Genomic DNA, 27,661 nt, shown 5'->3' on the forward strand with positions numbered 1-27,661 from the left:
AGAGCAGCTACTGGGTGGGTTTGGCTGGGGGAATTTTTCTGCAGAAGCTCAGAGTGGGTGGAGCTTCATTGACTCCCAGATAGGGAAAGGAACAGAGAGCTAGGCTCAACAGCACCTGCAACCATTGTTGCAGAGCTGCACCGGCTGACAGGAATAAAGAGAAGGAAATTAACCAGACCCACTGAAGGAAGGCTGACCTCCAGGTAGCAGGTGGGGGAGAAAGAGAAAGAGCTAGACTCAACAGCGCCCTCCACCATTGTGGCCAGAAGAATACCAGCACTAGCTGACAACAAAAGGGCAAAGCAATGAATCAGGCCACATAAAGAGCACAAGAGGAGCCATACCTCAGCGAGCTCACCCAACAGCCCCTCTAGAACCACCCTCAGGGAGGGGACCCATCCCCATGCCACAGGGGATCTAAACAGGCTAAATTTAGAAGGCACAGCACTCCAAAGTACACCAATAAATGCAAAGAAATATGGGTAAATCAGGAGAACCCTAACATCTGGAGATATGGAGACAAACCCTAGCAAGTTTCCAAATCCACAAAAAGGCATAAATCCATGGGAAGGTGACCTAAAAGCAGCAATGAGAAAGGAAATGCAAGAATTGATAAAAGAAATGAAACGCTACCTACCAAGTATAAGAAATCTATGGATGAACAAATCAGCCAAATTAAAAAAGAAATGTTGAAGAACATGAGAGATTCCATACAAAAAGAATTGAAGGAATTAAAAGACAAAGTAACAAGCCTTATGAGCAGAAACACAGAGTTGGAGAAGCACATTAAATAACTCGAAGGAAAACTGCAAACAAAAAATGATCAAGAAACCAACAAAGAAATAAAAGGCAAAGCACTGGAAGGAAAAGTCCAGTATCTAATGAACAAGGACAAAAAAAACAATCTAAGAATTGTGGGTATACCAGAAGGGGAGGAAGGAGGGAAAGGGGAAGAACAAGTAGTCAGGGGATAATAGCAGAGAACTTCCCTACCCTCTGGAAAGAAATGTCAATGCTAATCCAGGAAGTGAAGAGAGTCCCTAATAAAATAGACCCTAATAAACCAACACCAAGACATATAGTAATCCAAATGGCAAAAAAAAAAAAAAAAAAAAAAAAAAAAACAAAGAGAAAGATGAACTCCTTAAAGCAATAAGGAAGGAAAAAACCTCAAGTACAAAGGAAGGAACATAAGAATCAAACCAGATCTCCCATTTGAAATAATACAAGCTAGAAGACAGTGGAATGACATGTTTAAACAACTGAATGAAAGAAATTTCCAACCCAGGGTCCAATACCCAGCAAAACTATCATTCATATGGGAAGGCAGACTAAAACCATGAACTTGAATTATTTGTGCAAACAAAGCCAATCTTAAATGACCTACTCAGAGACGAATTACACAATCCAAACTCCCAATTGTAACAACAACCACCCTACACAACACAACTGCACAACAGTCATCTCTGTCAATAATCTCTCTAAATGTCAACGAACTAAACTCTCCAATTAAAAGACACATAGTAGAGAACTGGATTATAAAAAATAAACCAGACTTCTGCTGTCTGCAAGAAACACACCTACAACTACAGGATAAGCACAGGCTTAGAATAAAAGGATGGAAAATAATTATTCAGGTCAATGGAAAACAAAAAAGAGCAGGGACAGCCATTCTTATATCAGACCAAATTCCATTCAACCTCAAGAAAGTGATCAGAGACAAAGAGGGTCACTACTTACTGATCAGGGGAACATTAGATCAAGAAGTACTAACCCTGGTCAATATCTATGCACCTAACATAGAGCCAGCAAAATATGTGAGGCATCTGCTTATAAACCTGGAGAAACACATGAAGGGAAATGTGATAATAGTAGGTGACCTCAATACTCCACTATCACCACTGGACAGATCCACCAAACAGAAAAATAGCAAAGAAATAAGAGCTCTAAATGAAAAATTAGAAGACCTCGGGCTAATAGACTTATATAGGACCCTACATCCCCAGAAAGCAGAATACACATTCTGTCTTCCAAACACCACAAAAGCACCAAGGGGAGAGTAAGTGAACCTGAGAGGAGTCTATATATAATCCCCTGACAATATACTTCAAGAGTGGAAAAACCCCATATCTCTTAGGCCAAGTGAATTCCTTTTTGAATGACCCCAATATTTACTGTGCCAGGGCAGGAGGGGGAAAAAAGCAAAAAGCACAAAACATTGTTTATTTTTATATATTATTTTTTATCTTCATTTATTATTATTTTTTACTTACCTATCTACTTTTGGTCAATTTCTTTGTTTTGGTGTGGTTATTGAAGTTGTTGTCCCCATTTATACTTATTTTTTTCTCTTCTTTTCTTATGTGCTCTGCCATATTTCTTATCTCAATACCATGGCTTTTTTTTTTTTTTTTGTGGCGCTTATTGTTATTGTTGGAGTCCTCACTGGATATTTGACACTTCTTTTTGTACTGGTGGAGTGTTTCACCTTCTTATTCTCCTTCATCTCTCAAACCAATGATGAGAGCCTCTAGAAGGATTCCGCCCATTTTCTGCGTATTAACTTTTAACCCAGTTTATTACTTCTCTCTTCTTCAAACAAAACCACGTAACATGAACTAGCTAGTCCTGCCTCCCAGTTAGAGGGGGAAATAAGGGAGGCACCAAGACCAAACAGGTGCAAGACTACTAGGTAGTAGGCTAGGTACAGAGGGGACCACATATTCTAGCAGCCCCAGGGGTGAGGAAAGAGGATATGGGAGGACAAAAACGGAGGTGTAGAAAGGACAAATTGGTGATGGAAATCCCCCTGATTTTATGTAAATATGTACCTAAAATATTATTGTCAACAATATGTAAGCCACTATGATCAAAATAAAAATTATATTAATAAAATAACAAATAGGGGTCTAAACTCTTATAATTACCTATTTATATCTTTTGCCAGGATAATATTTGGTCAGTGAAAAGAAAGTAGAAAACCCCATGGCTGCATTTTACAGTCACCTAAGTTTATAGAACAAAGCAAACTCACAGTCCTCTCCCACCCCCCACTCCTGTCCCTTTAAACCCGCTCTCTTTATTTTAAAGAGCAAATTTGGGTAACCAGAAGTAGAATTAAACACTGTTGAGTGTGTATACCAAGGGAGGACTTCATGTTGTGTTCAATCTAGCTGGCTAGGAAACCCTTCCATTAGCCTTTTCCTAATGTTTGTACTGAATGAGCCTTTACATTTAGAAGGCAACACCGACTGAATTCAGTATTGATGCATTCACTTACCAGCTTTTCTGCCTCCAGCTTGTACAACAGTCTTTTACTAATTGTAGTATACAAACAGCAGCCAGTGGCTTCTTCGTCATTCTAAAGGAAACCTTGTAATACTGCTGCTCTTGCCATATCCCTTATATTTCAGGCCATTATAATTCTATTTTTTGTGCCTATACACCAGAAGCATTTTCTAAATAATTGTTACTGAATAATAGAAACCCTTTTGGTATGTCCCATGTAAAAACCTGAACAGAATTTAACAGGTTTTGAGGTGTATTGTGTTAGAGAGAGATTAGTATTTTAACAATGAAAAATATCACTGTTTTCTTTTGATTTGCAATGTTTGCACAGATAGAACCTAACTGGTATATCTTCATACCTCTACAGAAAATAATTTGACAGCTGGAAACCATTTCATTTCAGAATTTAGTAGAAGACTTAAATTTTTTATTGCTGTTTCTTTTTATTGCTCTTGTATTCTTTCTGATAAAGAATATTCTCTATGACAGTAGGTAGGGTGCTTGCTTTATACACAGCCAACCTGAGTTTAATCCTTGGCATCCTTTATGGTCCCCCAGCACTACCAGGAGTAATTCCTGAGTGCAGATCTAGTAGTAACTCCTGAACATTACCAGGTATGTTCTCCCTCAAAGTTATATTCACTAATAAGAATCAGCAAAATAACTTTAAATTATTCCACTTTTACTCAGTCCACAGTTCTCAGAGTCTAGTGTGTGCTCAAAATGTGTACTCAAAAACAATCATACGTTATAAATTACAGGGATTTTAATGATGCCATGTTGAATATAAAAAACTCATATCAGATCTTATAGAATATCTATGGAAGTCTTTACCTTTGAAACTATTTTACTGTTGTCTTTGTGAAGCTATCCTAATACAGTTTCCATTTTAATGCTAATGGAAAACTAAGAAATACTTTTTAAAAGATGAAATAAATTTTTAATATATGAAGTCCCAAAGTAATTAAAAATTATTTATTGATCGGCTATCACATCTAAGTGTTGTATTTGAGCTTATAAGAGAAAGATGAAAACATAGCAGTAATATATAGAACAAACAGATGTTGAAAATTTGTGTCTTCATTATTTTGATTTGCTTTCTTTTGTGTGTGTATGTGTGGTTTTTGGGTCACACTCGGCAGTGCTCAGGGGTTATTCCTGGTGCCAGGCTCAGAAATTGCTCCTGGCAGGCACGGGAACCATATGGGATGCCGGGATTCGAACTGATGACCTCCTGCATGAAAGGCAAATGCCTTACCTCCATGCTATCTCTCTGGCCCCAATTTGCTTTCTATTTGATTGACTAAGTTCTTGTGCATATTATGGATTGTCTTTACTTAATTTTAGCCTTGACTCTAACTGTATAGCATGACTTGAATTTTGTGTAATGTTCTATACATCTGTTTTCTTTTATTTCTGGTTATACTACTAGTAACATATATAAAATATAGTTATTGTGGGAATAGCTCAAATTAAAATTAGAAACTGGTCTTGGTATATATTCAATTCACTTCCCAAGGTTAAAGTCCAGAGCCACAGATGGTGCATCTTCACCTGCTCTCCTGGTATTTTAACTTTACTGATGATTTGAAACCATAGCAGTTAATATGCTTTAGCCTTTGCTTTTACAGACGAGAAATGGATCTTATACTTATAGCACCAGGTTTCAAAACTATTTACACTAAGTGGGATGGTTTACTACCTCAGGGATAGTGCATTAAGCCTATTGCTCTTGAGAATCTATTTTCATCTCTTCTCACCAATTGATGGGACAGATGTGACAAGCCTTTAAAGTTGAGTGGAAAATTTCTGTGGGGTGGGCTGTTGTATTAAATTGTTCCTTACCACCACCAGGGATGTTGTAAAGACTTGTTAGTGGGTTGCCTATGGCTAAGAAAAGAGATATATTGTTTGTACTAGAAAGGCTGTAAGGTCTAAAATATAGGGAATAGTTTTCTTCCCATCTTCCCACTATTTCCTTCTTCTTTAAATTGTAACTCAAGTACATTCACTCCAGAAAGATTTTCCTCACCAAGCTTCACCAGAAAGACTTAGCCAAATAAATTGTATGTAATGTTTGTAAGAGACCAGCTTAGTCATTTATACACACAATCCTAATTTTCATCCATCTATTTTTAGCTGTATCATATTAATATATGTTAAGTATGTTTTTGTTAGTGTTATTTGAGGGATCAGGGGTTATTTACTTTATATAACATAACTCAACAGTTACTAGGAGCATCCTGTTATTATGTTGCTAATGTCCATTAATTTACATCTTAATTTCTGTTTATTTAAAAAATTTTACACAATTTTAGTAACAATGACTAAGAAAAAATACTGTGATATGTATATGTAATGGCAAAAGAAAGAATTATAAAATAAACCTTGAAGTTAAAAAAAAATTGGCATAGGGGCCGGAGAGATAGCATGGAGGTAAGGCAGTGCCTTGTATGCAGAAAGTTGGTGGTTTGAATCCCAGCATCACATATGGTTCCCTACGCCTGCCAGGAGCGATTTCTGAGCATAGAGCCAGGAGTAACCCCAGAGTGCTGCCCAGGTGTGACCCAAAAACCAAAACCAAAACCAAAAAAAAAATGAAGAAGAAAAGTTTGGCATAATTTATTACTGAATCCATCTGAGGCAGGATCTTTGTTTTTGGGAAGACTTTTGATTATCATTTTAATTTTATCAGTAGTAATGGACCTATTTAGATATGCTAGATTATCCTGATTCAACCATGGAACATTATAACAATGCAAGAATTTATTTATTTCTTCCAGGTTCTCTTGTTTTATGGCATGCTGGGGATAGAACCCAGCTATGTCCTAGGTCAGTTGCATGTAAGGAAAATGCCCTACCACTGCACTATCACACAGGCCCCCCTTTCTGCCTTTCTAGTTGGAACTTCAGAATAAGCATTAAAAAGTCCTGCCTGTGATAAAAATCTCAGGTCAAAAACAGGTCACAAAGATTGTATAGGCTGACATTCTTACCCAAATGCACCAGCAATATAATATGGCACCATTCCCTTTTGCATAAGCATACTAAAAAACGAGGGGAAATTTTATGTATAGAAACAAGCTCTTGGGCCCGGAGAGATAGCACAGCGGCGTTTGCCTTGCAAGCAGCCGATCCAGGACTAAAGATGGTTAGTTTGAATCCCGGTGTCCCATATGGTCCCCCGTGCCTGCCAGGAGCTATTTCTGAGCAGATAGCCAGGAGTAACCCCTGAGCACTGCCAGATGTGGCCCAAAAACCAAAAAAAAAAAAAACAAAAAACAAAAAAAAACAAAAAAAAACACAAGCTCTTATCTACTAGAGATAAGAATCCATAAATTTTATAATACAAAGTCTCCTCTCACCCTGAACATTTGTCGTGGGGACTCAACTTAGACTCCATCTCCAACCTTGAACTCCAGATCCTAACCATAGAACCAACACAATTCCCTGCGACAGCACCAGGAACCAAGCAACCTTGGGGATTGCCCAATACTGCTCTGGCACCAACTTGCACCAAGTTGATATGACAGCCTGACTATGAGGAAACAGAAACAACTTGATCTAAGAGCAGATTGCCCTACTTCATCACCTTATGCAGTGGTTCTCAAATAGTGGGGCACGCCCCAGGGGGTGGGCACAAAGCTTCGTAAAGAGGGGCCCGTTTGACCTTGGCAAACACTGTCTTAACTAGCTAAGCCCTATGTTTATGTCTCTGAAGCTGAAAATTGCTGTGTTCTGCTTCAAACCCCGCTTCAAAAAGCTATGCATTGCAAAACATTCTCATTATAGCCACTAATCCAGACATCACCTCTGATTAAAAAATCAGCTCAAATTATTTTATATATTTTTGTTTTGTAGATTAAAGTTTTTTAATAAAGATACTATTTACAGTCATGCAGGGGGGGTGCGAAAATGTTTTCTTCTTTCTAGGGGTCATGATAGAAAATAATTGAGAAGCACTGATAAGGTAAGATAAAATCAAATCAGATCCATCCATGGATCTGTGCTAAAACTAAAATCACTAACTACAGAAGACTGACTTTGACAACTGCGACTAAGTAGAATTTTCCCGGGACCAAAAAGAAAGACCTTAATCTAGACTTCGGCCAAGGATTTGTGCAAAATCCAAGATCTCTAATCCCAGAGGTCTGACTTTAACAACCGCAATGGAATAAAACATATGGAACCACAAGGAAAGACTCTATCCTAGGTTCCATCTTAGAATCTACTCAAAAACCAAGATTACGCATTAACGAGGAATGACTATAACAGCTGTGACAGAGCAGAACCTCTGGATCCATAAAGACTACCCTAGACTTCCTATGACCTGTGCAAATACCAGGATCTTTAATTACAGAGGACAATTCTGACAGCCACACTGAGCAGAATGTTTCCTAGCACCATAAAAAGACCTTGGGGTGGGGCCAGAGCTGTAGTGCAAGTAGTAGGGCCTCTGCTTTGCCCCTGCTACCCCAGGACAGACCGCGGGTCGATCCCCCGGCATCCCATATGGCCCCCAAGCCAGGAGCAATTTCTGAGTACATAGCCAGGAATAACCCCTGAGTGTCACCAGGTGTGGCCCCAAAAAACAAACAAAAAAAAAACAAAAACAAAAACAAAAAAAAAGACCCTGAGGCTCAACAATGAGCATGTTCAGAGCCTATAGCTGTTTCCATGACAGTATGCTTCAAGGGTGGAGAAACCCTGTATCTCCTAGGACCTAGGCCAAGAGAATTTCCATTCTAATTCCCTCAATATTTACTGTGCTTATGCAGAAACAAACAAACAAAAACAACAAAAAATCTTGCCACACCAGCCCCCTCCTTTTTTTTTTTCTTTTTCTTTGTTTTGTAAGTTGTCTTTCTTGTCATTGCTTGTTTTGGTTAGGTTTTATTTTTCTTTCTTCTTTTAAATCTATATTTATAGCTTAAAGATGGGCTCCTCTCAGTTTTTTTCCCTTTTTCCAATATAACCACAGAACTTGAAACATCTTGTTCTGCCTCAAAAATGGGGTGGGGTGAGAGATAGCATGGAGGTAAGGTATTTACCTTGCAACCAGAAGGTTGGTGGTTCGAATCCTGGCATCCCAGATGGTCCCCTGAGCCTGCCAGGTGCAATTTATGAGCATAGAGCCAGAGTAACCACTGAGCACTGCCAGGTGTGACCCAAAAACCAAAAAAAAAAAAAAATTAAGGGGAAAATAGTGGATGGTACTCGGAGCAAACATTCACATGAACATTGAGTGGAAATAAAAAGTGATCATACCTAATAACCAAACCCAAAGTCAGTGACAATGGAGGGAACATATTAAATATGCAGCTAATAAACTCATTAAATATAAATAAACTCATATTAAATATGCAACTAATAATCTCACAACCTAGTGAGCAACCTTTTACAAGATGCTGTGCTTTCAAAATATCAATAGCATTTATTTTTGGGTTTTGGGCCACACCCGTTTTAATGCTCAGGGGTTACTCCTGGCTACGCACTCAGAAATTGCCCCTGGCTTGGGGGAACCATATGGGACTCCGGGGGATTGAACTGCGGTCCTTCCTTGGCTAGAGCTTGCAAGGCAAACACCTTACCTCTAGTGCCACCTCACCGGCCCCATCAATAGCATTTTTAAAAAGGAGAAGGGAGTATAAGCACTGTTCTGGGGTCAAAGAGGCCCAGAGAAATAGTACAATGAATGAGATAATTGCCTTGCATAGGGCTGACTCCAGCCCTGCCAGGAGTGATTTCTGGGCACAGAGTCAAGAGTAATCTCTGAACTCAGGTGGGTATGCTACCATCAAACACATACAAAAATGAAGCCAAAGAACTATAGAAAAATATGTTTGTATGCATTCTAAAGGAGCAAATCAAGTACAAAAGACATTTTGGGAACAAATATATTAAAGAACTTAGACAAATTATAAACAATTATAAACAAATTATAAACAACAATGCCATTAATACTGTGTGGGAAATATCCTTATTTTAACCTACTGAAATAAAGGTGAGAAAAGACAGCTCTTTAAATTTTTCTGCTAAAGACAAGTAGACAAAGTAAATACAGCAAACTTTACCATTTGTTAAATTCAGGTGCTGGTTCTTTTTTATTAGACTCAACCCTCTCAGTTTCCTGTATATTTATAATTTTTCATAATAAAAAGGAGACATAACATTCATAAATGAAAAATGGCATAATTCAATCCCTTCCAGCAAGGTTGTTGGGAAGTCATAAATTAAAAAGTGCTGATTCCAAAACCTGACACATGATTAATTACTGATCATTAATTGTTATTTCTCAACACATTCACCAATTCTCTCACTGAAGAACAACAATAAATGAAAACCAGAATTCCTAGCTTTAAAAAGTCAGAATTATATTCGTGTGAAAAAATTACATCCTTGAGAAAGAGAAGAGGGGGGAGAGAGAGCTTCAAATTTTGGCATTAAGAGGTAGCTTTGGGGGGGGGGGCTCGTGGTCATGTGTGGTAAGGTTTTTTGTTTTGGTTTGGTTTTTCTTTGTTTTGGTAAGGGTTTTGTGTTCTGAGAAGGTTGTTGTGGGAGGGGTTGTTGTGTGTGTGTGTGTGTGTGTGTGTGTATGTGTGTTTGGTTTTTGGTTTTTGGGTCACACCCGGCGGCCCTCAGGAGATACTCCTGGCTTTGCACTCAGAAGTTGCTCTTGGCAGGCTCAGGGGACCATATGGGATGTTGGGATTCGAACCGGGGTCCATCCTCTGTCAGCCGCCTTACCACTGTACTATTGCTCTGGCCCCATGATAAGGTTTTGATTTGAAGAATGAAACAGAAAATTGATGATTCTGAAGGACATTCAGGGATATCGTTTTCCACAATTAATGAGACATCTTTGTAATTTGATAACCTCTTTACCCAGTCATGAATTCTCTGTCAACTCCCCTGATATTGTGAAGCCATGAAAGGCAGTATAATCTTGAGGAGAAATCCTGTAATGGCACTTGGAGACCCTCCAATGGGTTCTGGAGAAATTGCATTCTTTGAAAAGAGGAGAAGCAATGGAAGCTTCTGACTTCTTTCTGGGAGCATGGTCACAGGCTTGGATCAATGTCTCTCCCTGACACTGCCAACTTTGCCATCCAACCAGAGGCACTGAGCCACACAGGCTGAGACCACACGGGGGTGCGACAGCTGCATTGCATCATAACAGCAACAGCAGCAACAGGGAGACTTGGCTACATCTAGCACTTTTCAGGAATGTCTCGTTCACATCTCTGCCAACTAGTTGCCAACCATTTTCCAATTAGTACCATTACTAATCTCATTTACAGAGAGCACAGTAAAGGTTAAGTCCCCTACCCAGAGACACAGGTGTGGTGCTGGTATCAAAAATTAGGCGTCCTGGGTCAGAATTTATATTTAAAATCATTTTCTTTCACTTTTCCGATCAGATTCATGAGTCCCACTCAAGGTATCTATTAAAAAGAAATATTCTGCTATCATTCTGTGTTTATCTTTCATCTTCTAACTTACTTTGTTTAACATAATATTTTCTAGGTCCATCCATGTTGCTGCAAAGTCTATAACTGTATCATTTCTAACCGCCATGTAGTATTCCATTGTGTATAGATACCACATCTTGATGATCCACTCATCTGTTATTGGACATTGAGGTTGGTTCCAAGACTTGGCTATTATACTGAGTGCTGTGATAAATAGTGGGGTGCACAAATACTTTGGGATGAATGTCCTTCCGACTTCGGGGTAGATACCTAGGAGAGCGATTGCTGGGTAGCTCAATTTTGAGTTCCTTGAGCACTCTCCAGATTGTTCACCATAGGTGTTGGACTAGGGGGCATTCCCACCAGCAGTGTATGAGAGTGCCTTTCATACCGCATCCTCGCCAACAGAGAGTGTTTCCGTTATTTTTGATGTGAGCTATCCTCACTGGTGTAAGGTGGTATCTCATTGCTGTCTTGATTTGGATTTCCCTAATGACGAGTGAAGGTGAGCATGTTTTCATGTGTTTGTTGGCCATCTTTCGGTCTTCCTCAGAGAAGTGTCTATTCATTTTGTCTCCCTATTTTTCTATGCCTTTATTTGGTTTTGGGGGACTCAGCTTTTGAGTGCTTTGTATATTCTGGTTATCAGCCCTTTATCTGACATGTTGAGTGTGAACATTTTTCCCATTCAGTTAACTGTCTTCTTGTTTTAAGTTGCAGAAGCTTCTTAGTTTGATGTAGTCCCATTTGTTTATGTTTGATTCTAAAGTCCTTGCCATTGGTGTTCCATCCTCGAAGATGTTTTTAATATATAGGTCTTCGAGTGTTCTGCCTATATTTTCCTCAGTAAACTTCATAGATTCTGATCTAATTTCAAGGTATTTAATCCATTTTGAGTTGACTTTTGTATAAGGAGTGAGGAATGGGTCAATTTTTAGTATCTTACAGGCGGTTTTCCAGTTGTACCAACACCATTTGTTGAGGAGACTTTCTTTGTTCCATTTCAAGTACTATTGCAACTGAACGGGTCTTCTGGAAACATAGCAAATGACTCTATCCCAGGCTTCATCCTAGGAGCAGCATAATGACCAAGACCACCAACTACATAAGGTAGATTAAAACAACACTGAAGAAGCAGAACTGCTAGAATCACAAAGAAAGACTTCATCATAAGCTCCATTCCTTGAGCTGTACAAACACCAAGATCTTTAGATACAGATGTCTAATTTTACCATACATGACGAAGCAGAAGTCTTTCATACATCACAAAAGTACAGAGGGGAGAGTAAATGATCATGCAAGGAGTCTATAGTTAATTCCATGACAGTATACTTTAGGGGTGGAGAAACTCTGAATCTCCTAGGCCAACGGAATTCCCTCTATACATCCCCAATAGTTACTGTTCCTATGCAGGGGGGAAAAGCACAAAATAATAACTTTATCCACATATATATTTATTGATTTATTTTTTAACTTCTTTATTTTGGTGTAAATATTGAATTTGATGTCTCCAATTTTATTTTATTTATTTTATCTTTATCTTTCTTTTTGCACTTCGACATGGTTTGATTTCAGGACTAAGACTATTGTGTGTTGCTTGTATTTATTGCTATAGTGCTCACTGGATATTTAATTTGATATTTCTTTCTGTATTGTGGTGGTGCTTCAATTACCTTTTTCATGCCCTCGTTCAAACTGAGGTTGAAAGCCTCTAGAAGGACTTCTCCCATTTTCAGCTTATTTGATTTTTCTTTTCTTTTCTTTATTTATTTTTTACCCCATTCTATTGCTTTTCTTTCCTTCAAACAAAACCACATAACTCGAATTATCTAGCTCTGCCTCTTAAATAGAGGGGGAAACAAGGGAGGGTACCAGGACCAAACAGATATATATGATCACTAATAGTAAGCTAGACAAGAAGGGACCACCTACTCTAGCAGCCCGGGGGGTGATGGTGGGGGATATGGGTTGCAGGAAGGAAATGGGGCTGGGGGGAGGACAAATTTGTTGATGGCTATTCCCTTGATTTAATGTTTATATGTACCTAAAATACTACTGTGAAAGATATGTCAGCCAGCATGATCAAAACAAAAATTAAAAAAAATAAAATAAAATAAAAAGAAATATTCTGTGTTAACCACCAGGGGGCAGTACTTGGGAGTAAATCTGTGAGAATCAAATGAATTACTATGTCAGGTGCACAGTCAACAATGCAAAAGGCAAGTCTTAGTGTATTATATATAGGAGATGCTTATGGCCCAAGACACAGCCAATACTGAAAAAATATCAAGCTTTTTTAAGGTAAGCATGCAACAATAAAATGTTCATCCAACTCCCTCTTTCCCTAACAGATGCCAACACAGAAAGGAGGTCAAGAGTGATTTCTGGGGGTTGGGCTAAGCAGATACAAGAATGTGAGGCAAAGACATGAGGACACTGGCAGCTGCAGAGGCCCTGAGTGTAGTGAGCAAATGCAAGTGTCATTCAGCTCGAATAAGTGTTGCCTGTGATAAAAAAAAATCACTGTTATGTTCTTGGGACAGGAGGTTCTTCTAGATACTACAGGAGCATAGATAGTATGGTGGTAGGTCACTTGCCTTGTTCACAGCCAACCCACAACCATACCTTATATGATTCCCCAGTTTTTTGAGGAGTAAAAATCCCTGAGCTCAGGATCAGGAGTGACCCCCTGAGCATCATTAGCTGTGACATTCTCACAAAAAAATATAATAAAGAAACACTGAGAAATATCAGTATCAAATGTACTTTTGAGATGTACTCAGCATGTTGGAACATGGGGGATGACATATAACATGAATTTAGTTCCTAAAGAGAAAATTTGCTGCCAACCTGGAGGAAAGGACTCTTCTATGCATCCAATGTACCTAAAGGAACCATGTCTTCAAATTTTTCATATCATCCCCTCCCACCAAAACAAAACAAAAAATAACAACCATGTGATTCACATCACTTGTGGAATGCATCATCAGAGGTGTATGACTCTGAAAGCCTTTATCCTGAAAAGAGCATCCACTTTATCTTCTGCCCTACATCTGGGGCAATCTGGATGGAAGCTTGAGGAAGGGCTTAGTGAGAAGCATCCCCCATCCAACAAAATGCTCAGGACTGTCTAGGGAAACATTTGAGGATGGATGTGGGCAGGACAGGGTGATCACATACCCAAAGGTGAGTATAACCAAAAAAAATATGAAGTCATATAAATGTCATTAAGTGAACAGGAAGAGCTATGATGGAGATCAATCACAACAACCACCCTGGGAAAATTGTTATTGCAAGATGCTGATTATAAAAATAAACCAAAAAAAATTCTGCTAAAGTGTTCAATGAGTAGGAAGTGCCAGAAGGTAGAGGAGTATGAAAGATACTTTAAAAAAATGCTCCACATCACTAATCATCAGGGAGATGCAAAACAAAACAACTATGAGGTACCATCTCACACCAGAGATTGGTGCACATTACAAAGAATTTGAGAACAAGCAGTGCTGGCAGAGATGTGAAGAGAAAAGAACTTGTATTCACTGATGGTGGGAATGCTGTCTAGTCCAACCTTTATGGAAAGCAATATGAAGATTCCTCCAAAAGCTGGAAGTTGGGCTCCCATACGATCCAGCTATACCACTCTTAGGGATACACCCTAAAAACATAAAAATACAATACAAAAATCCCTTCCTCACACCTATATTCATTGCAGTGCTGTTTACAATAGCCAGACTCTGGAAACAGCCTAGATGCCCCTCAATAGATGAATGGCTAAAAAACTGTACATATATACAATGGAATATTATGCAGCTGTCAGAAGAGATGAAGTCATGAAATTTTCCTATACATGGATGTATATGGAATCTATTATGCTGAGTGAAATAAGTCAGAGAGAGAGATAGACACAGAATGGTTTCACTCATCTATGGGTTTTGAGAAAAATAAAAGACATTTGTGTAATTATTCTCAGAGACAAGAGAGAGAAGGACTGAAAGATCCAGCTCACGACATGAAGCTAACCACAGAGAGTGATGGGTGCAGTCACAGAAATAATTATACTGAGAACTATCATAACAAAATGTGACTGAATGAGAGAAGTAAAAAGCCTGTCTAGAGCACAGTCAGGGTTGGGGTGGGGAGGAGGGACACTTGGATCATTGGTGATGGGAATGTTGCACTGGTGAAGGGTTTCTTATATATAAAATGCTAAATAATAAACTTTGTACAAAAAAAAAGAAAATTGAATTAAGAGACAAGATCCTGAGGCAGAGCAGTAGCACAGCAGTAGGGCATTAAAAGAAAAAAGAAAAGAAATTACTCCTGGTAGGCTTTGTAGACCATATGGTATGTTGGGGATCGAACCCAAGTTGACCACATGTAAGGCAAGTGCCCTACCTTTTGTGCTATCACTCTGGCCCCACAATATTATTATTTTAGTTTTATTCTTATTATTAAAATTTATTATTCTTAAATATTATTAAATTATTAAATTTTATTATTAAATATTATAAAAATAAAAAGGCAGTTTTACTCAGAACTTCCTATCCAGAAACATCTGATCTTATATTCCTAGAAGTCACAAACCTCAGACCAGAGTGGGCTGATGGAGAGGGAGATCTTGGCTCTCAAACCAGGACAGGAGGAGGTATCCTCTGCCCATTGGCACTGGGGAGTGGAGCTGAGAAACCACCCAGAGCTAGTTCCAGGTCTACTTTCCTGCAAAATCCATGTGCCCAGATCCAGAGCATTCTTCCATCAATGGAGAGCCAGCACAAGAGCTAGTGAACTCTTCACTCATGAGCTCTACTGTCATTGTTCTCATAACCATTCTGGACTATAGATCTAAAGGACTTCTAGTTCCTGGAGCTGAGCGGAGCGAGATTCTGCCTATTGAAGGAGAAATCTGATTGGCTCAGCATAAAAGGACAGATGACAGCCTGCTAAGGGTTCTGTATTGGCCTACCAGGGGTTTCCTCTCTTCATACAGCTTGGTTTCCTAGCAGGTCAGATGAAGTCAGAGGCAGATGAGGGGAATTCAATTGGTAGAGTATGATATGAGGACCTAGCCAAGGAAGAGATGCATGAGATCATGCAAAGTAGTGAAGTTTGAGGTTTAGCCATCTGTGCCCACCACCACCACCACCACCACCACACCACCAACAACAACAACCCCTGTATCATGGGGTCACTATTTAACAACAGAGATTGCTCCACAACAAGGTTCTTCAGCTACACCAGACTCCTTCAATTCAGGTCCCCTTTGGGAGCAAAATCCATTATTAGTTCTAATACCAGGAAGGGATCCAAACAAATGGAAATGTAAAGCTTCAAGAAGCATGGTACTTTGAACTTGTCATAACATTCTTGATAGACTATCCAAACAACCCATTTAATCTGGAGCTTGGGCAGATGCCACATCAATTTATTCTAAATATTAGGCCCCAGGACCAGAGAAATAGCACAGTGGTAGGGTGTTTGCCTTGCATGCAGCCGACTCAGGATGGACCTGGGTTCAATTCCTGGCATATGGTCCCCTGAGCTTGCCAGGAGAGATTTCTGAGTGAAAAGCCAGGAGTAACCCCTGAATGCCTCTGGGTATGACCCAAAAACCAAAAATTAAAAAATTAAAAAAAAAATAAAGACTATACTTTCAGGGGCCGGGCGGTGGCGCTGGAGGTAAGGTGCCTGCCTTACCTGCGCTAGCCTAGGAGACGAACCGCGGTTCGATCCCCCGGCGTCCCATATGGTCCCCCAAGCCAGGAGCGACTTCTGAGCGCATAGCCAGGAGTAACCCCTGAGCGTTACCGGGTGTGGCCCAAAAACCAAAAAAAAAAAAAAAAAAAAAAAAGACTATACTTTCAGGGATCATTTCTATAGTATGTGACTAGAGAAGTTTCTCTGATCATGTAGAGCACCCGAAGCCACGAGGAGGAGCCAGAGCGTCCTCTCCTGAGCGTGAAGCTGGCTCTAGGTGTCGCTTCTGTGGCTGCCTCTTGCCATTGATGATCGTTCTCCTTTTTCTCTGAAAAGGGTAGAAGGAGAGGATGCAGTCTGAGTAGTAATAAATAAATAAATAAATAAATAAATAAATAAATAAATAAATAAATAAATGTAGGAAAAAATAAATATTAGGCCCCAACACAAATATTGGTCCTGGGGACCCCTCCCTTTCTGCAGGACTACTCTGAGGATTCTAAGTGTAGTAGAATATATTTGAAAATTTAGAATTTAGTTTTATTTCCCTGTAAGGGGCAGACCTCCAGGAAACACCACCATAGTTTCAACACAGCTTTCTAGTGTAAGGTGACAGAGGATAGAACCTCACAAGAGCACTCAAGCTATATGAACTCAGCTTCATTGTAGGGCTTGGTTCATTCTTTCATTTAGTATCTTACCAGGATAAGAATTACTACTTGCTGTTCACCAAACTCATTTCTTCTCCTTTAGGCAAATAAATTTGTTGTATTACCCAGACTCCATTGGATTAGGTCAGGTGAGCAGAATGGATGCCCCATCCAACAGGTACCATAGAATCTTCCTGTGTCAAGCCTCAGTGCTGTTCTTCCTCAGCCAGCCAACCCCGTGGATGATAAAAGCCATGAGTGAAAGATAGAGGCACATACCTCAGGGTCTCTTATATCTGAATCACTGCCTAGAGTAGACATCACTTCCCAATCTAGTATGCAGTTTGGGACATCTTGAGTCAGAAATAAACATATATCATCTTTGAAATCTACTACACAGATCCTTAGAGTCACTCCATAGATCCTTAAGAGTACTCAGGATGACCATGACACCTCAATGGGGCACCTCAATGTCATGTCACCTCAATCCCACAATGTCCTTATTTTCTACACATAAGAGTCTAAATGTCTGTAAGCAGGAGTTGCCCTGGCACATGACACCAAGAAATAGGCCCTTGTGGGAATCTCCAAAGTTCTACAGTGGCACTGTAGGCATATTTCAAACAGCAGAGCTCTGGGTTCAGCACTTCAGAGCTTCCTCTTCCCTTCTTAGCAAAAATTCCCAACTTGGGAGCACTGAAACATCTGTAATATCTCTTCCACAGTCTTCCTATTATGCTTTGAAGTGAGTAATCATTTTCTTCTCCTCTCCCATTCATACTTCCACCTTTTACTATATTAATTATACCCCCAACTTCAGGGGAGTGGAAATTGCTTTCATGAAGAAAGGCACCAGATCCCAAAATTCACATTATTTGGTCTTTATTTCTATCATGTATTCTCATTGTATTTGATATAGCAGATCTTTCTTGTACCCTTCAAACTTTTTAAAAGTAGCTAAAGAAACAACACAGAAAGGTGCTTGCTTTGCATGTGGCTAACCTGAGTTCAATCCCTGGAATCCCAAAGGTCCCCAGGAGTGACCTGAGTGCAGAGCCATGAGAAGATCCTGAGCACTGCTGGGTGTAGCCCCAAAACAAATAAACAAAACTTTTAAAATAAGACCTTACGGAATTATATATGATTTACAATATTATATTAGTTGCAAGTACACAGCACTATAGTTTGACATCTTTTTCTTTGACTATAATGCCCATAAATGTCTAGTTTTCATCCATCACCATTCATTGAAACCCCTATCTACCTACCTAATTACCTCCTAGCTCTATTCTCCATTTGGTCACTACCATTTTATTCTATAATTTATTAATTTGTTTTTATTTTATGTAAAACTCTTTTAATAATTTATTTATTTAGGCACCATGGTTACAAAAAAGGTATAGTTGGGTTTCAGTCATCAAATGAACAACACCGTTCATCAAGTGTAAATTTTCCCCAACACCAATGTTCCCCATTTCCCTCCTTCCCCATCCCTGCATGTTTTCAGAACTAGCATTTTATTTTTCTCTCACACTACCATTGTCATGGTACTTGTTAGTGTAATTATTTCTCTAACTGCATTCTCCAGTCTTTGTGGTAAGCTTTACATCATGGGCTTGTGTTTCCAGTCCACATCTCTATGGTCTCTTGGTATTATTACTATATTGTCTTTTATTTTTCTTAAATCCCCACAGATGAGTGAGACTATTCTGTGTCTATCTCTCTCCCTTTGACTCATTTCACTCAACATGATAATCTCAAACTCCATCTATTTATAGGAAAATTTCATGACTTCATTTTCCTAACACCTGTGTAGTATTCCATTGTGTAAATATACCAAAGTTCCTTTAGATACTCATTTGTTGTCTGGCATCTGGGTTGTTTCCAGATTCTGGCTATTGTAACAGTGCTGCCATGGGCATATTTGTATTGTGTTTTTGTGTTCCTAGAATATAACTCTAGGAGTGGTATTTTTAGATCATATGGGAGGGAGCTCAATTTCCAGTGTTTTGAGAAATATCCATATTGTTTTCCAGAAAGGTTGGGATAGCATTCCCACCAGCAGTGATGAGAATTTCTTTCTCCCCACATCCCCAATGAAAAACTTGTGTCTATTTCAGTTTTTAACTTTGTGTAGCATACTCCGGTATTTCCCTTTAATTAGAAAATCCCTGTAGTTTCCCCCTTTTTTTTACTGTGCCCATACAAAAAAGTATGGCATCATACTGTGTTGCTGATGCTATTCTGGGTAAGGATGACAGGCTGCACACACAGTCTCTGTCGTCTGGTTTTGTTCTGAGATTTTATTCCAGTCAAGGCTTTTTGTACCAAGCAGCACCAAAAATGGTAAGGATAGAGAAAAATGTATATATTAAAATAGAACAAATAAATAAAACTGAGTTAAAAAGAAAAGGTATTCGAATAAAACAAGTGGTGGAGGAGGCTACCTGTATATTTAGGAATACACATCTTAAGATGTATTGTTATACAGGTATTGAGCTTCCATAGGCAATATAAGACTCCCAATTAGGTCTTTTGATATATTCTTGTGGGGAGTAAAAGCCAAGGTACTTTTTGATTCACAGGCCTTGGAATTGAGTTTGAGAGATGCTTTGCTGCATTATGAGACATAGACACAGAAACAAGATCTTATCTTCTAGGGAGAAGAACTCACTTTTTATAGCAGAAGGGTATCTCCTATCCTGAACATGTGTCATGTGGATACAACGCAGTCCCCAGGAGATTAGACAGTGTTCGTCCAATCCCAAACCCCAGATCCCTGACGTAGAAATGATACAGCTTCGGGCAACACCACCAGGAACTAAGCTCCATTGGGAGATTTATAACACTGCTCTGGCACCAACTTGTGCCAGTTTTGATATGACAACGAGGAAAGGAAAACTTGACCTAAGACCAGTCTGTCCTATCACATCACCTAGCACTAAATGGAAATCAGAAGAGATATCGTCCTGTGAACTGTGAAAATTAAGAGCACCAACAACAAAAAACTGACTTTGACAACCGTGACTGAACAGAACCTAATAAGGAAAACCCCACCCTAGGCTGTAGCCCAGGACACATAAAACAACAACAACAACAACAACAAGATGTCTTATTGCAGAGGTCCAACTTGGACAACAGAGACTGAGCAGAACCTTTGGATCCATAATATCCAGGCTTCAGCCTAGGAACTGAACGAAAACAGGGAGCAAGTGTTACAGAAGACTGAACACGACAAGACAACAACGATGGATAGGAACCTCTAGAACCTAGAGACTCTATCTAGACCCTGACCTGTAACCCGCGCAAATACCAAGATTGCTAGCTACAGTGGCTTGATTTTCTCACACACAACCGAGAAGAAACTTTCCTGGCATCACAAAAAAGCCTTTGGGATGGGATAATGAGTATATATGGAACCAGGGATTGATCCCATAATGGTATGCTTCAAGGATGGAGAAACCCTGAATCTCTTAGGCCATGGGAATTCCCTTTCTTCCCCAATGCTTACTGTGCCTATACAAAAAAAAAAAAAAAAAAAAAAAAAGTGGGGGGAACTCTAAACCCTGCCACTCCAGCACCCATACTTTTTCTTGTTTTGTTTTGATTTATTAGTTTTTGACTTTTTTTCCCTTCTCTTTTTTCTTCCACTTTTCTCTTTCTTTTTCACTCTTGTGGTTATTTAGAGATTTATTTTTATTTTTATTTTTATTTGCCCAGTCCATATTTTTCTTTTTCTTCCATTTTTCTTTTCTTTTCTTTTCTTTTTCTCTCTCTTCTTTCTTTTTTTGGTAGTTGTCACCAAATTTTTTTCTTATCCTTTTTATCTCCAATGACGGTGGAATGGATGCTCAATCTACAACAAGCTGAAAAGTGGAGACCAGTTGCACTAGCATTCTGGGGGTAAAGGAGGGAGATATGGGATGCATACTGGGAACAGAGGCAGAGGGAGGACAACACTGGTGGTGGGAATGCCCCTCATTCATTGTCACTATGTACCATAAATGATGCAGTGAAAGATTTGTAATGCACTTTGGTCACAATAAAAATTTAAAAAAAAATTAACAGGAAAAAAAAAAAAGAAAATCCCTGTAACTCTCAACTGTTGTATTCCTCTTCAACTATTCAATAAAAAATAAGTTTGGGGCCTGAAGGGGCAGGGTGGGAGCCGGTCGGCGGAAATAGCTCTGTGTGTCCTGGGGACCCACACAGGCCTGCCAGGCCCTTGCCGAGAGCCCCAGGCGCGGACCCGGACCTGCTGCAGAATGAGGACTCATCACACATGCCGTTTGAGGAGCTGTTGGAATTGCAGAAACAAGTGGGCACAAAGACATATGTAGCTGCAAGCAGCACGAAGAAGCAAGGGTCCAGACTACCTGTACAGGCTGCATGCGTCACAGAGAAGCACAGGCCTCTAGAGGTAAAACAAGCTAAGTGCCATTTTTGCACCAAGGTGTGCCTGCCAGTAAAAGGTAGCCGTGATCCCTGATTTGACGATCTCTCCGGGAAGTAAAATCCTGAGGTGTTTGACAAAACATACCAATTCCTGGATGGCATTCGCTCCAAAGAGAAAGGGCTAGTGAAAAAGTAGCTGAAGAAGCACCGTTCAGAGGAGGAACATAAGAAACTGCAGCAGCTGCTCCAGCGAACTGAGCAGCAAGAACTGCCACAGCTGGAGTTGCGCTTGTCCCTGAAGCAGGAGCGGCGGACTCAGATCCAGCTGGGCCATCAGACATATTTCTTGAAGAAATCCGAGCTGTGTCTGTTGGTCCTAGCCGAGAAATTCAAGGAACTGAAACGCAGCAAGAAGCTGGAGAGTTTTTTGAGTCAAAAGAGGCAGAAGAATGCAGGCAAGGAAAGGGACATTTCCCTTTCAGCAAAGAGGGCCAAGACCTGCCTCCAGCTCTGCCGCTGCCGCAGGACTGGCAAACTTGGGCTTGGCCTGACCTTTCCTGTTCACAGCAGCCCTTGAACTAGATTGCCTGAGAAAAGACAAAGGGTGCCTGGACAGAACTAGGAGTGTGCCACTCAGGAAGAGGAGCTCTGGGCTTAACTCTGGTTCATCATGTCCTTATGTTCCCCCCTGCCTTCATTATAAAATGATGCTGATACAGAAAGAGGCCTCAGCGTGGCCTTGAGGCTTAGCGTCTGCCAGGGGCTCCCATGGCTGGGACCTAATGTAGGAACCAGTTCATAAACCACTTCATTCATCTTGTTCTGTTTTGGAGGGATTGGGGCAGAGTGTACAAAACTGCTCTGTTTAGCCAGTCATCTGTGTAGATGTAGGAGTCTCCTACCCAGGGCAGAAACTCCTCCTACTTAAAACAAAAGGCACCAACAATCTTTCAAAGAATAAGTCTGTGGGCTAAAATCACTGGCTAGGCATTCAGGAGCCCCAGGATTGAGCCCAATACTACATTCCCCTGAGCATTGCTGGGAGTGCCTTCCTACCCCAGCACTACCAGGTGTTCCAGAAACCAAAAAGCAAAAAATAGAGGGTGACTCAACCTTAAAAAAAGCCTTTGTTTTGAAGTCATTATGTCTTGCTGCTTTAAGTGATAGTTTTTTTCTCATGAGCATTCTCTTAGGGCAATAGATGATGAGTTGCAGAGTCCCCTGCATGCAACTCACTCATCCCTCTTTCCCTTTCTTGGGAGCTCATTGCCAATAAGAACATTTTCATTACCTGTCACCATCTCTGGTGAATGACAAATCACGATGTCAGTGATAGTTTCATTAATAGATCTCTGCTACCACATTAGACATAGCATAGAAAATAAGTCCCTAATTCATTAAGAACAGACATTCAATACTACATAGCTGTAAGGAATGTTGTATAATCATGCAATTTTCTGCAATAAGGATGGAACTGAAAGATATTATATTAAATGAAGTAAGCCAGAATAAAAAGGATAAATACAGAATGGTATCATTTATATGTGGTGTTTAGAATAACTGCATGAAGAAATGCAGTGGTTTAAATGGAAATTGTCAAGAACAATCTAGGTCCCAGATATAGCAAGGAGGAAGAAATACAAATTGTAAAGAAAGGGAACGGGGCAAAGTGGTGGCATTAAGAAAGGCCAGAACTAAATATCCAAACTAGAGTCTACAGCAATGTAATCATGAGTCCCAAACTTTAACAATCAAAACTTAAAATGGACCTGTTATGCTGGCAAGCTGGGGAGCTTGGGATGTACTCTGGGAACATTGGTGAAAGAATATCAACTGTGGTGGTGGTATTGGCCCTGAAACATTCTATGTCTGAAACCCAACTATGAAGAACTTTGTAAATCACAATAGTTTCAATAAGAAAATTAAAATACGGGTGGGTCTTGAGCTCTGGTCCTTTGGGCCTGGGAGGGCCTTCCTCCCTTCCTGGGGCAGGATTTTCAGCCGGCACGGGCTGGCTCCTGGCAGACCTCCGTATGTGCCAGGGGCCATTTGGCCCGGCCTAGGGGAGGGGGGCCCGGACCTGGGTCACCCGACCCCCCCTCCCCCTTTCCTCCGGATCTCCAGGTGGGTTTCTGGGAGGACCTGATGGGGCACCCTGGGTTTTCCCCACTCCCAGGCCAGCTGCGGAGATTGGCCTAGGGTGGGGCTTGAGCTCCTGAGATTGGCTTGGGGGGTGGTGTTTGATCTGTGGGGTGGCAGATAGCTGGTCAGTTATACTCAGGCTGTCACTGGCAATTTCATACTATTCAACATGATGCAAACCGCGCAGGGGCTAGCGCCCCTGCACGAAAGTATACTCCTCCCAACCATCAGTACCCCCGATTTACCCTTCTTAACTTCAATAATACACAGTTCTAATCTCAGACCAAAGACATACAGTGGATCTAACAATCCCAGAACTATTTAGAAGGACATAAATTGAACACATATATCTTTTGAATATTTTATGTATATTTTCTTTAACGGCTGTAACTCTCTCTATATTCTTCTTCCATGATGTTTCTATCCACTTTTCATCTTGTCTTTTCTTTGTAAGCTGTTCAATAAGGATTGTTGGTGGAACTGTCCCTCAGTTTAATGCCTATGATTGAACTATGTCATGGAAATTGCTGGTCTTGTTCCTATTGCCTCCAGATGCACCAATAATGCTTTATGGCATTGATCCTTCTTTGCATAGACACATTAAAATAGGAAAATACTATACCTACAGATAAGTTCTTATCTAATAAATTTCAGTACAATGTACCTTACACCCTGAACATTGATATAATGACCTGGCACAGGCCTCAGAAGAATGGGCATCCTCCATTCACGCCAGAACCAGGCAAGCTATCTACGAAACATCCAAGGTCTTTAATAGAAACACCTGGAAGCAATCCTCTACCAGGAAAGACACTACCAAGGGTCTGACATCGACCTCCTAAAAAGAGACTTCCGTTTACACTGAGAAGACTTGACAACAACAATGACCTGCTCTACAGGACATGGTTCTCTCTAGTGCCCCTTAAGTGTGAGGTGAAACGAGAGGATGCTCTGCACCATCCTGACTGCAATATGGGATATGCAGGACTCCCAGGACCTTTAATACAGAACCATGATACCAACAACAGAGACTATGTGAGGAATGGAGGTGTATTGCCACTACATACGATGACTTGAATTGGACAAACTAGTTTGCCTGGAGCCTAGAGTCAGTCCTGTGCCAGGAAACTTTAGGGGTAGGGTCTCCTTGTATTTAGACCATAATTTTTCTTTCCATGTCCCTTATATTTTGGTGGGCCTATGCAAACAAATGCCACTCTAACACCATATTTTACTATTTTCCCTTGACTCCAATCCTTAAGAAAAACAACCCACTAAAACTTTTGAGGTTAACTTAAACTAGTAAGCATGTGCATGGAACTAGATAAATGTACTTTGCCCTCAATGTTTAAGGAGTTACATAAGTCTAATCTCTTTGGATTATATTGTGTGCTGCTAAGAAATAGTATGTAATACAACTGGGGATTTGAGGGACAAATTAATTGTATTGTACATGGGTTCAGTTTTGTTTTTCTTAATTTTCTTTGGTTGAAAGATCAAGGCTGGGATATCATCGATGGGTCTACCGAGAATTCTGCTTATGGGTGATTGGGCTTCCACTTTAACTTTACCCTGTCCTCTTTCTTAAATAAAAATAATTTAAAAAAAAAGAAAATTAAAATACATTCAAGGGTGATTTTACAAAAACAAAAGGCTGTCTTGGACACCATAATCAGGGTGGAGAGGAAGACTTATTTCAGTCATTTGGTCTTTTGATGATTTGCTCAAGTACCCATTTTAATTTTTATTTTCCCTTGCATTAGGATCTGCACCCACAGTGGTGCTTAGAGAGATCCAAAGTCACTCTGATGAAGGGTTTGATCTTGGCAGGCTAGATGTGGGTGGCGGGAAGATAGGAGGCTACTCCACCTTCATGCAACCACGAAATTTTGAAGGACTGCATAACCATGTTCTTAATCTTGGCTGTTCTCGAGCTCCTCTGTTGTCAGGGGCTCGCTCCCATGGGCAGGAGATGGTGACATTGGACTAGCTGCCAATTCTACCTTGTCGCTGTTGTCTCCCCTGAGCCACAAAGGCTTCCCATTTGACAACAACGGTGACAGGGAGAACAAAGAAGGCACAGACCAAGAAGCCCTTCAGAGGCCAAGGTGGAGAGTTCAAAAGGAAAGGATTTACAGGGGTTCTCCAGTAATGTGCCTAAATCAGAAGATAACCAAGAGCAGAAACTAGAGTGCTTAGAAGATAACAGATTGACACCATGGAAACTGCAGTTTTTGGGCAAGGAGAAAGAAGAATGTGGCTGTCTGCAATAGAAAGCTATAGAGCAATTAAATCAAAAGTTAGAAAAGATCAAAGAAATGCAAGAATGCAATAAAAGAAAGATAATTTCTGAAGAAAAGCACAAGGAATGGGTTCAGAAGAAGAATAAAGAAAAAAGAAAAAATAAGGGAACAAAAAAATTTAAAATGGAGGAAAAGGCAGAAGAAGAAATGAAAATATTTGCAGGAAAAAGCAAAAGAGAAAATATCAAGAATGGTTAAAGAAAAATGTTGAAGAATATGAAAAGAAAGAGAAAAGAAAGAAAAACAGTGGCAAGCTAAAATACAAAGAAAAGAAGGAAACAACAAAAAATAATTTCAAGGTGGTACATCATTGTTTTGATTTCTATCTCTGATGATTAGTGATGTGGACCATTTTTTCATGTGTCTTTTTTGCCATTTTAATTTTTCTTTGAGGAATTGTCTGTTCATTTCTTCTCCACATTTTTGATGGGGCTAGATGATTTTTTTCTTGTTAAGTTCTGTCAGTACCTTATATATCTAGAATATTAGCCCCTTATTCTGATGGGGATTTGGATGAATAGTTTTCTCCCATTTTTGTGGTGGCCTTTGTATCCTCGTCACTATTTTCTTTGAGGTGCAGAAGCTTCTCAGCTTAATATAGTCCCAACAGTTTGTCTCCACTTCCATTTGTTTGAACAGTGCTGTATCCTCTTTGAAGATGCTTTTTATCTCAATGCCATGGAGTGTGTGTTCTTCTATATACCTTATGGCTCCAGGTCTAATATCAAGGTCTTTAATCCATTTGGACTTGACCTTTGTGCATGGTGTCAGATGGAGATCTAAGTTCACTTTTTAGCATGTGGTTGACCAGTTGTCTCAACACCATTTGTTGAAGAGGCTTTCATTGCTCCATTTTTTATTTCTTTTCTTGTTTTATTTTGATTTGGTTTTGGGGCCACACCTGGAAATGCTCAGGGGTTACTCCTAGCTTTGTGCTCAGAAATCACTCCTGGTTTGGGGGACCAAATGGGATGCCAGGGAATTGAATTGTGGTCCATCCTAGGTCAGCTGCGTGCAAAGCAAACGTCCTACCACTATGCCACCGCTCCGGTTTCTTCGTTTTGCATTTTTCCCCTTTATCAAAGATTAATTGATTGTATGTCTGGGGAACATTCTCTGAATACTCAAGTCATTCCACTGATCTCAAGGTCTGTCTTTATTCCAAAATTGCTCCTGGCAAGCATGGAAGACCACATGGGATGCCGGGATTTGGACCACCATCTGTCCTGAATTGGCTACATGCAAGGCACACACCCTACCACTATGCTATCTTTTCGGCCCAGATAGTATAAATAATTTTATTCACAGTACATTACTTTCTTATCCAAAAATAGTTCCACAGTAATTTTGTTCAGAATTCTATGTTTTCTTTCCTCTTTAGTTTATAGTTTAGGTAATATAGTTACAGTTATTTTTCTAGTAGTGCGTGTACAAAATGGCTGCACAGCACCACTATCAAAGGGCCCATGACCTGCCACCACTATCCTAGATCAGCTTTGGTCCCAACTCCCTCCCTCAGCACCAGCATTCCTCTACTGTGTGTTTACTCATAGTGATGTTTTGGAGGCATAGAGTTAGCTCTTTTTACCAAACACCAATGTGTCCTAGATCCTCCACTCAAAGTCACTTCCATTATACTTTATTTACCCCCATCCTACACAGGCACAAGTTGGTATTCTCAGTTCTATAATCTCAGGGATAATAAATTTTGGAATCA

At 40.0% G+C, this 27,661-nt stretch overlaps 1 non-coding gene and 2 pseudogenes across 1 annotated transcript; all 3 read left to right on the plus strand.

Moving 5' to 3' along the window:
• Positions 1 to 22,081, plus strand: part of LOC126015916 (ribosomal RNA processing protein 36 homolog) — a 42,135-nt pseudogene extending 20,054 nt beyond the window's left edge.
• On the plus strand, positions 16,607 to 16,820 carry LOC126016839 (small nucleolar RNA U3). Its single transcript, XR_007498531.1, has one exon. It is a non-coding gene; the product is annotated as a small nucleolar RNA U3 (small nucleolar RNA).
• Positions 22,082 to 23,262: 1,181 nt separating the features above from the next.
• Positions 23,263 to 26,216, plus strand: LOC126015917 (coiled-coil domain-containing protein 34-like; annotated as a pseudogene).
• Positions 26,217 to 27,661: the final 1,445 nt, after the last annotated feature.

This window comes from Suncus etruscus, chromosome 8, assembly GCF_024139225.1.
Source record: "Suncus etruscus isolate mSunEtr1 chromosome 8, mSunEtr1.pri.cur, whole genome shotgun sequence".
Taxonomy (NCBI): domain Eukaryota; kingdom Metazoa; phylum Chordata; class Mammalia; order Eulipotyphla; family Soricidae; genus Suncus; species Suncus etruscus.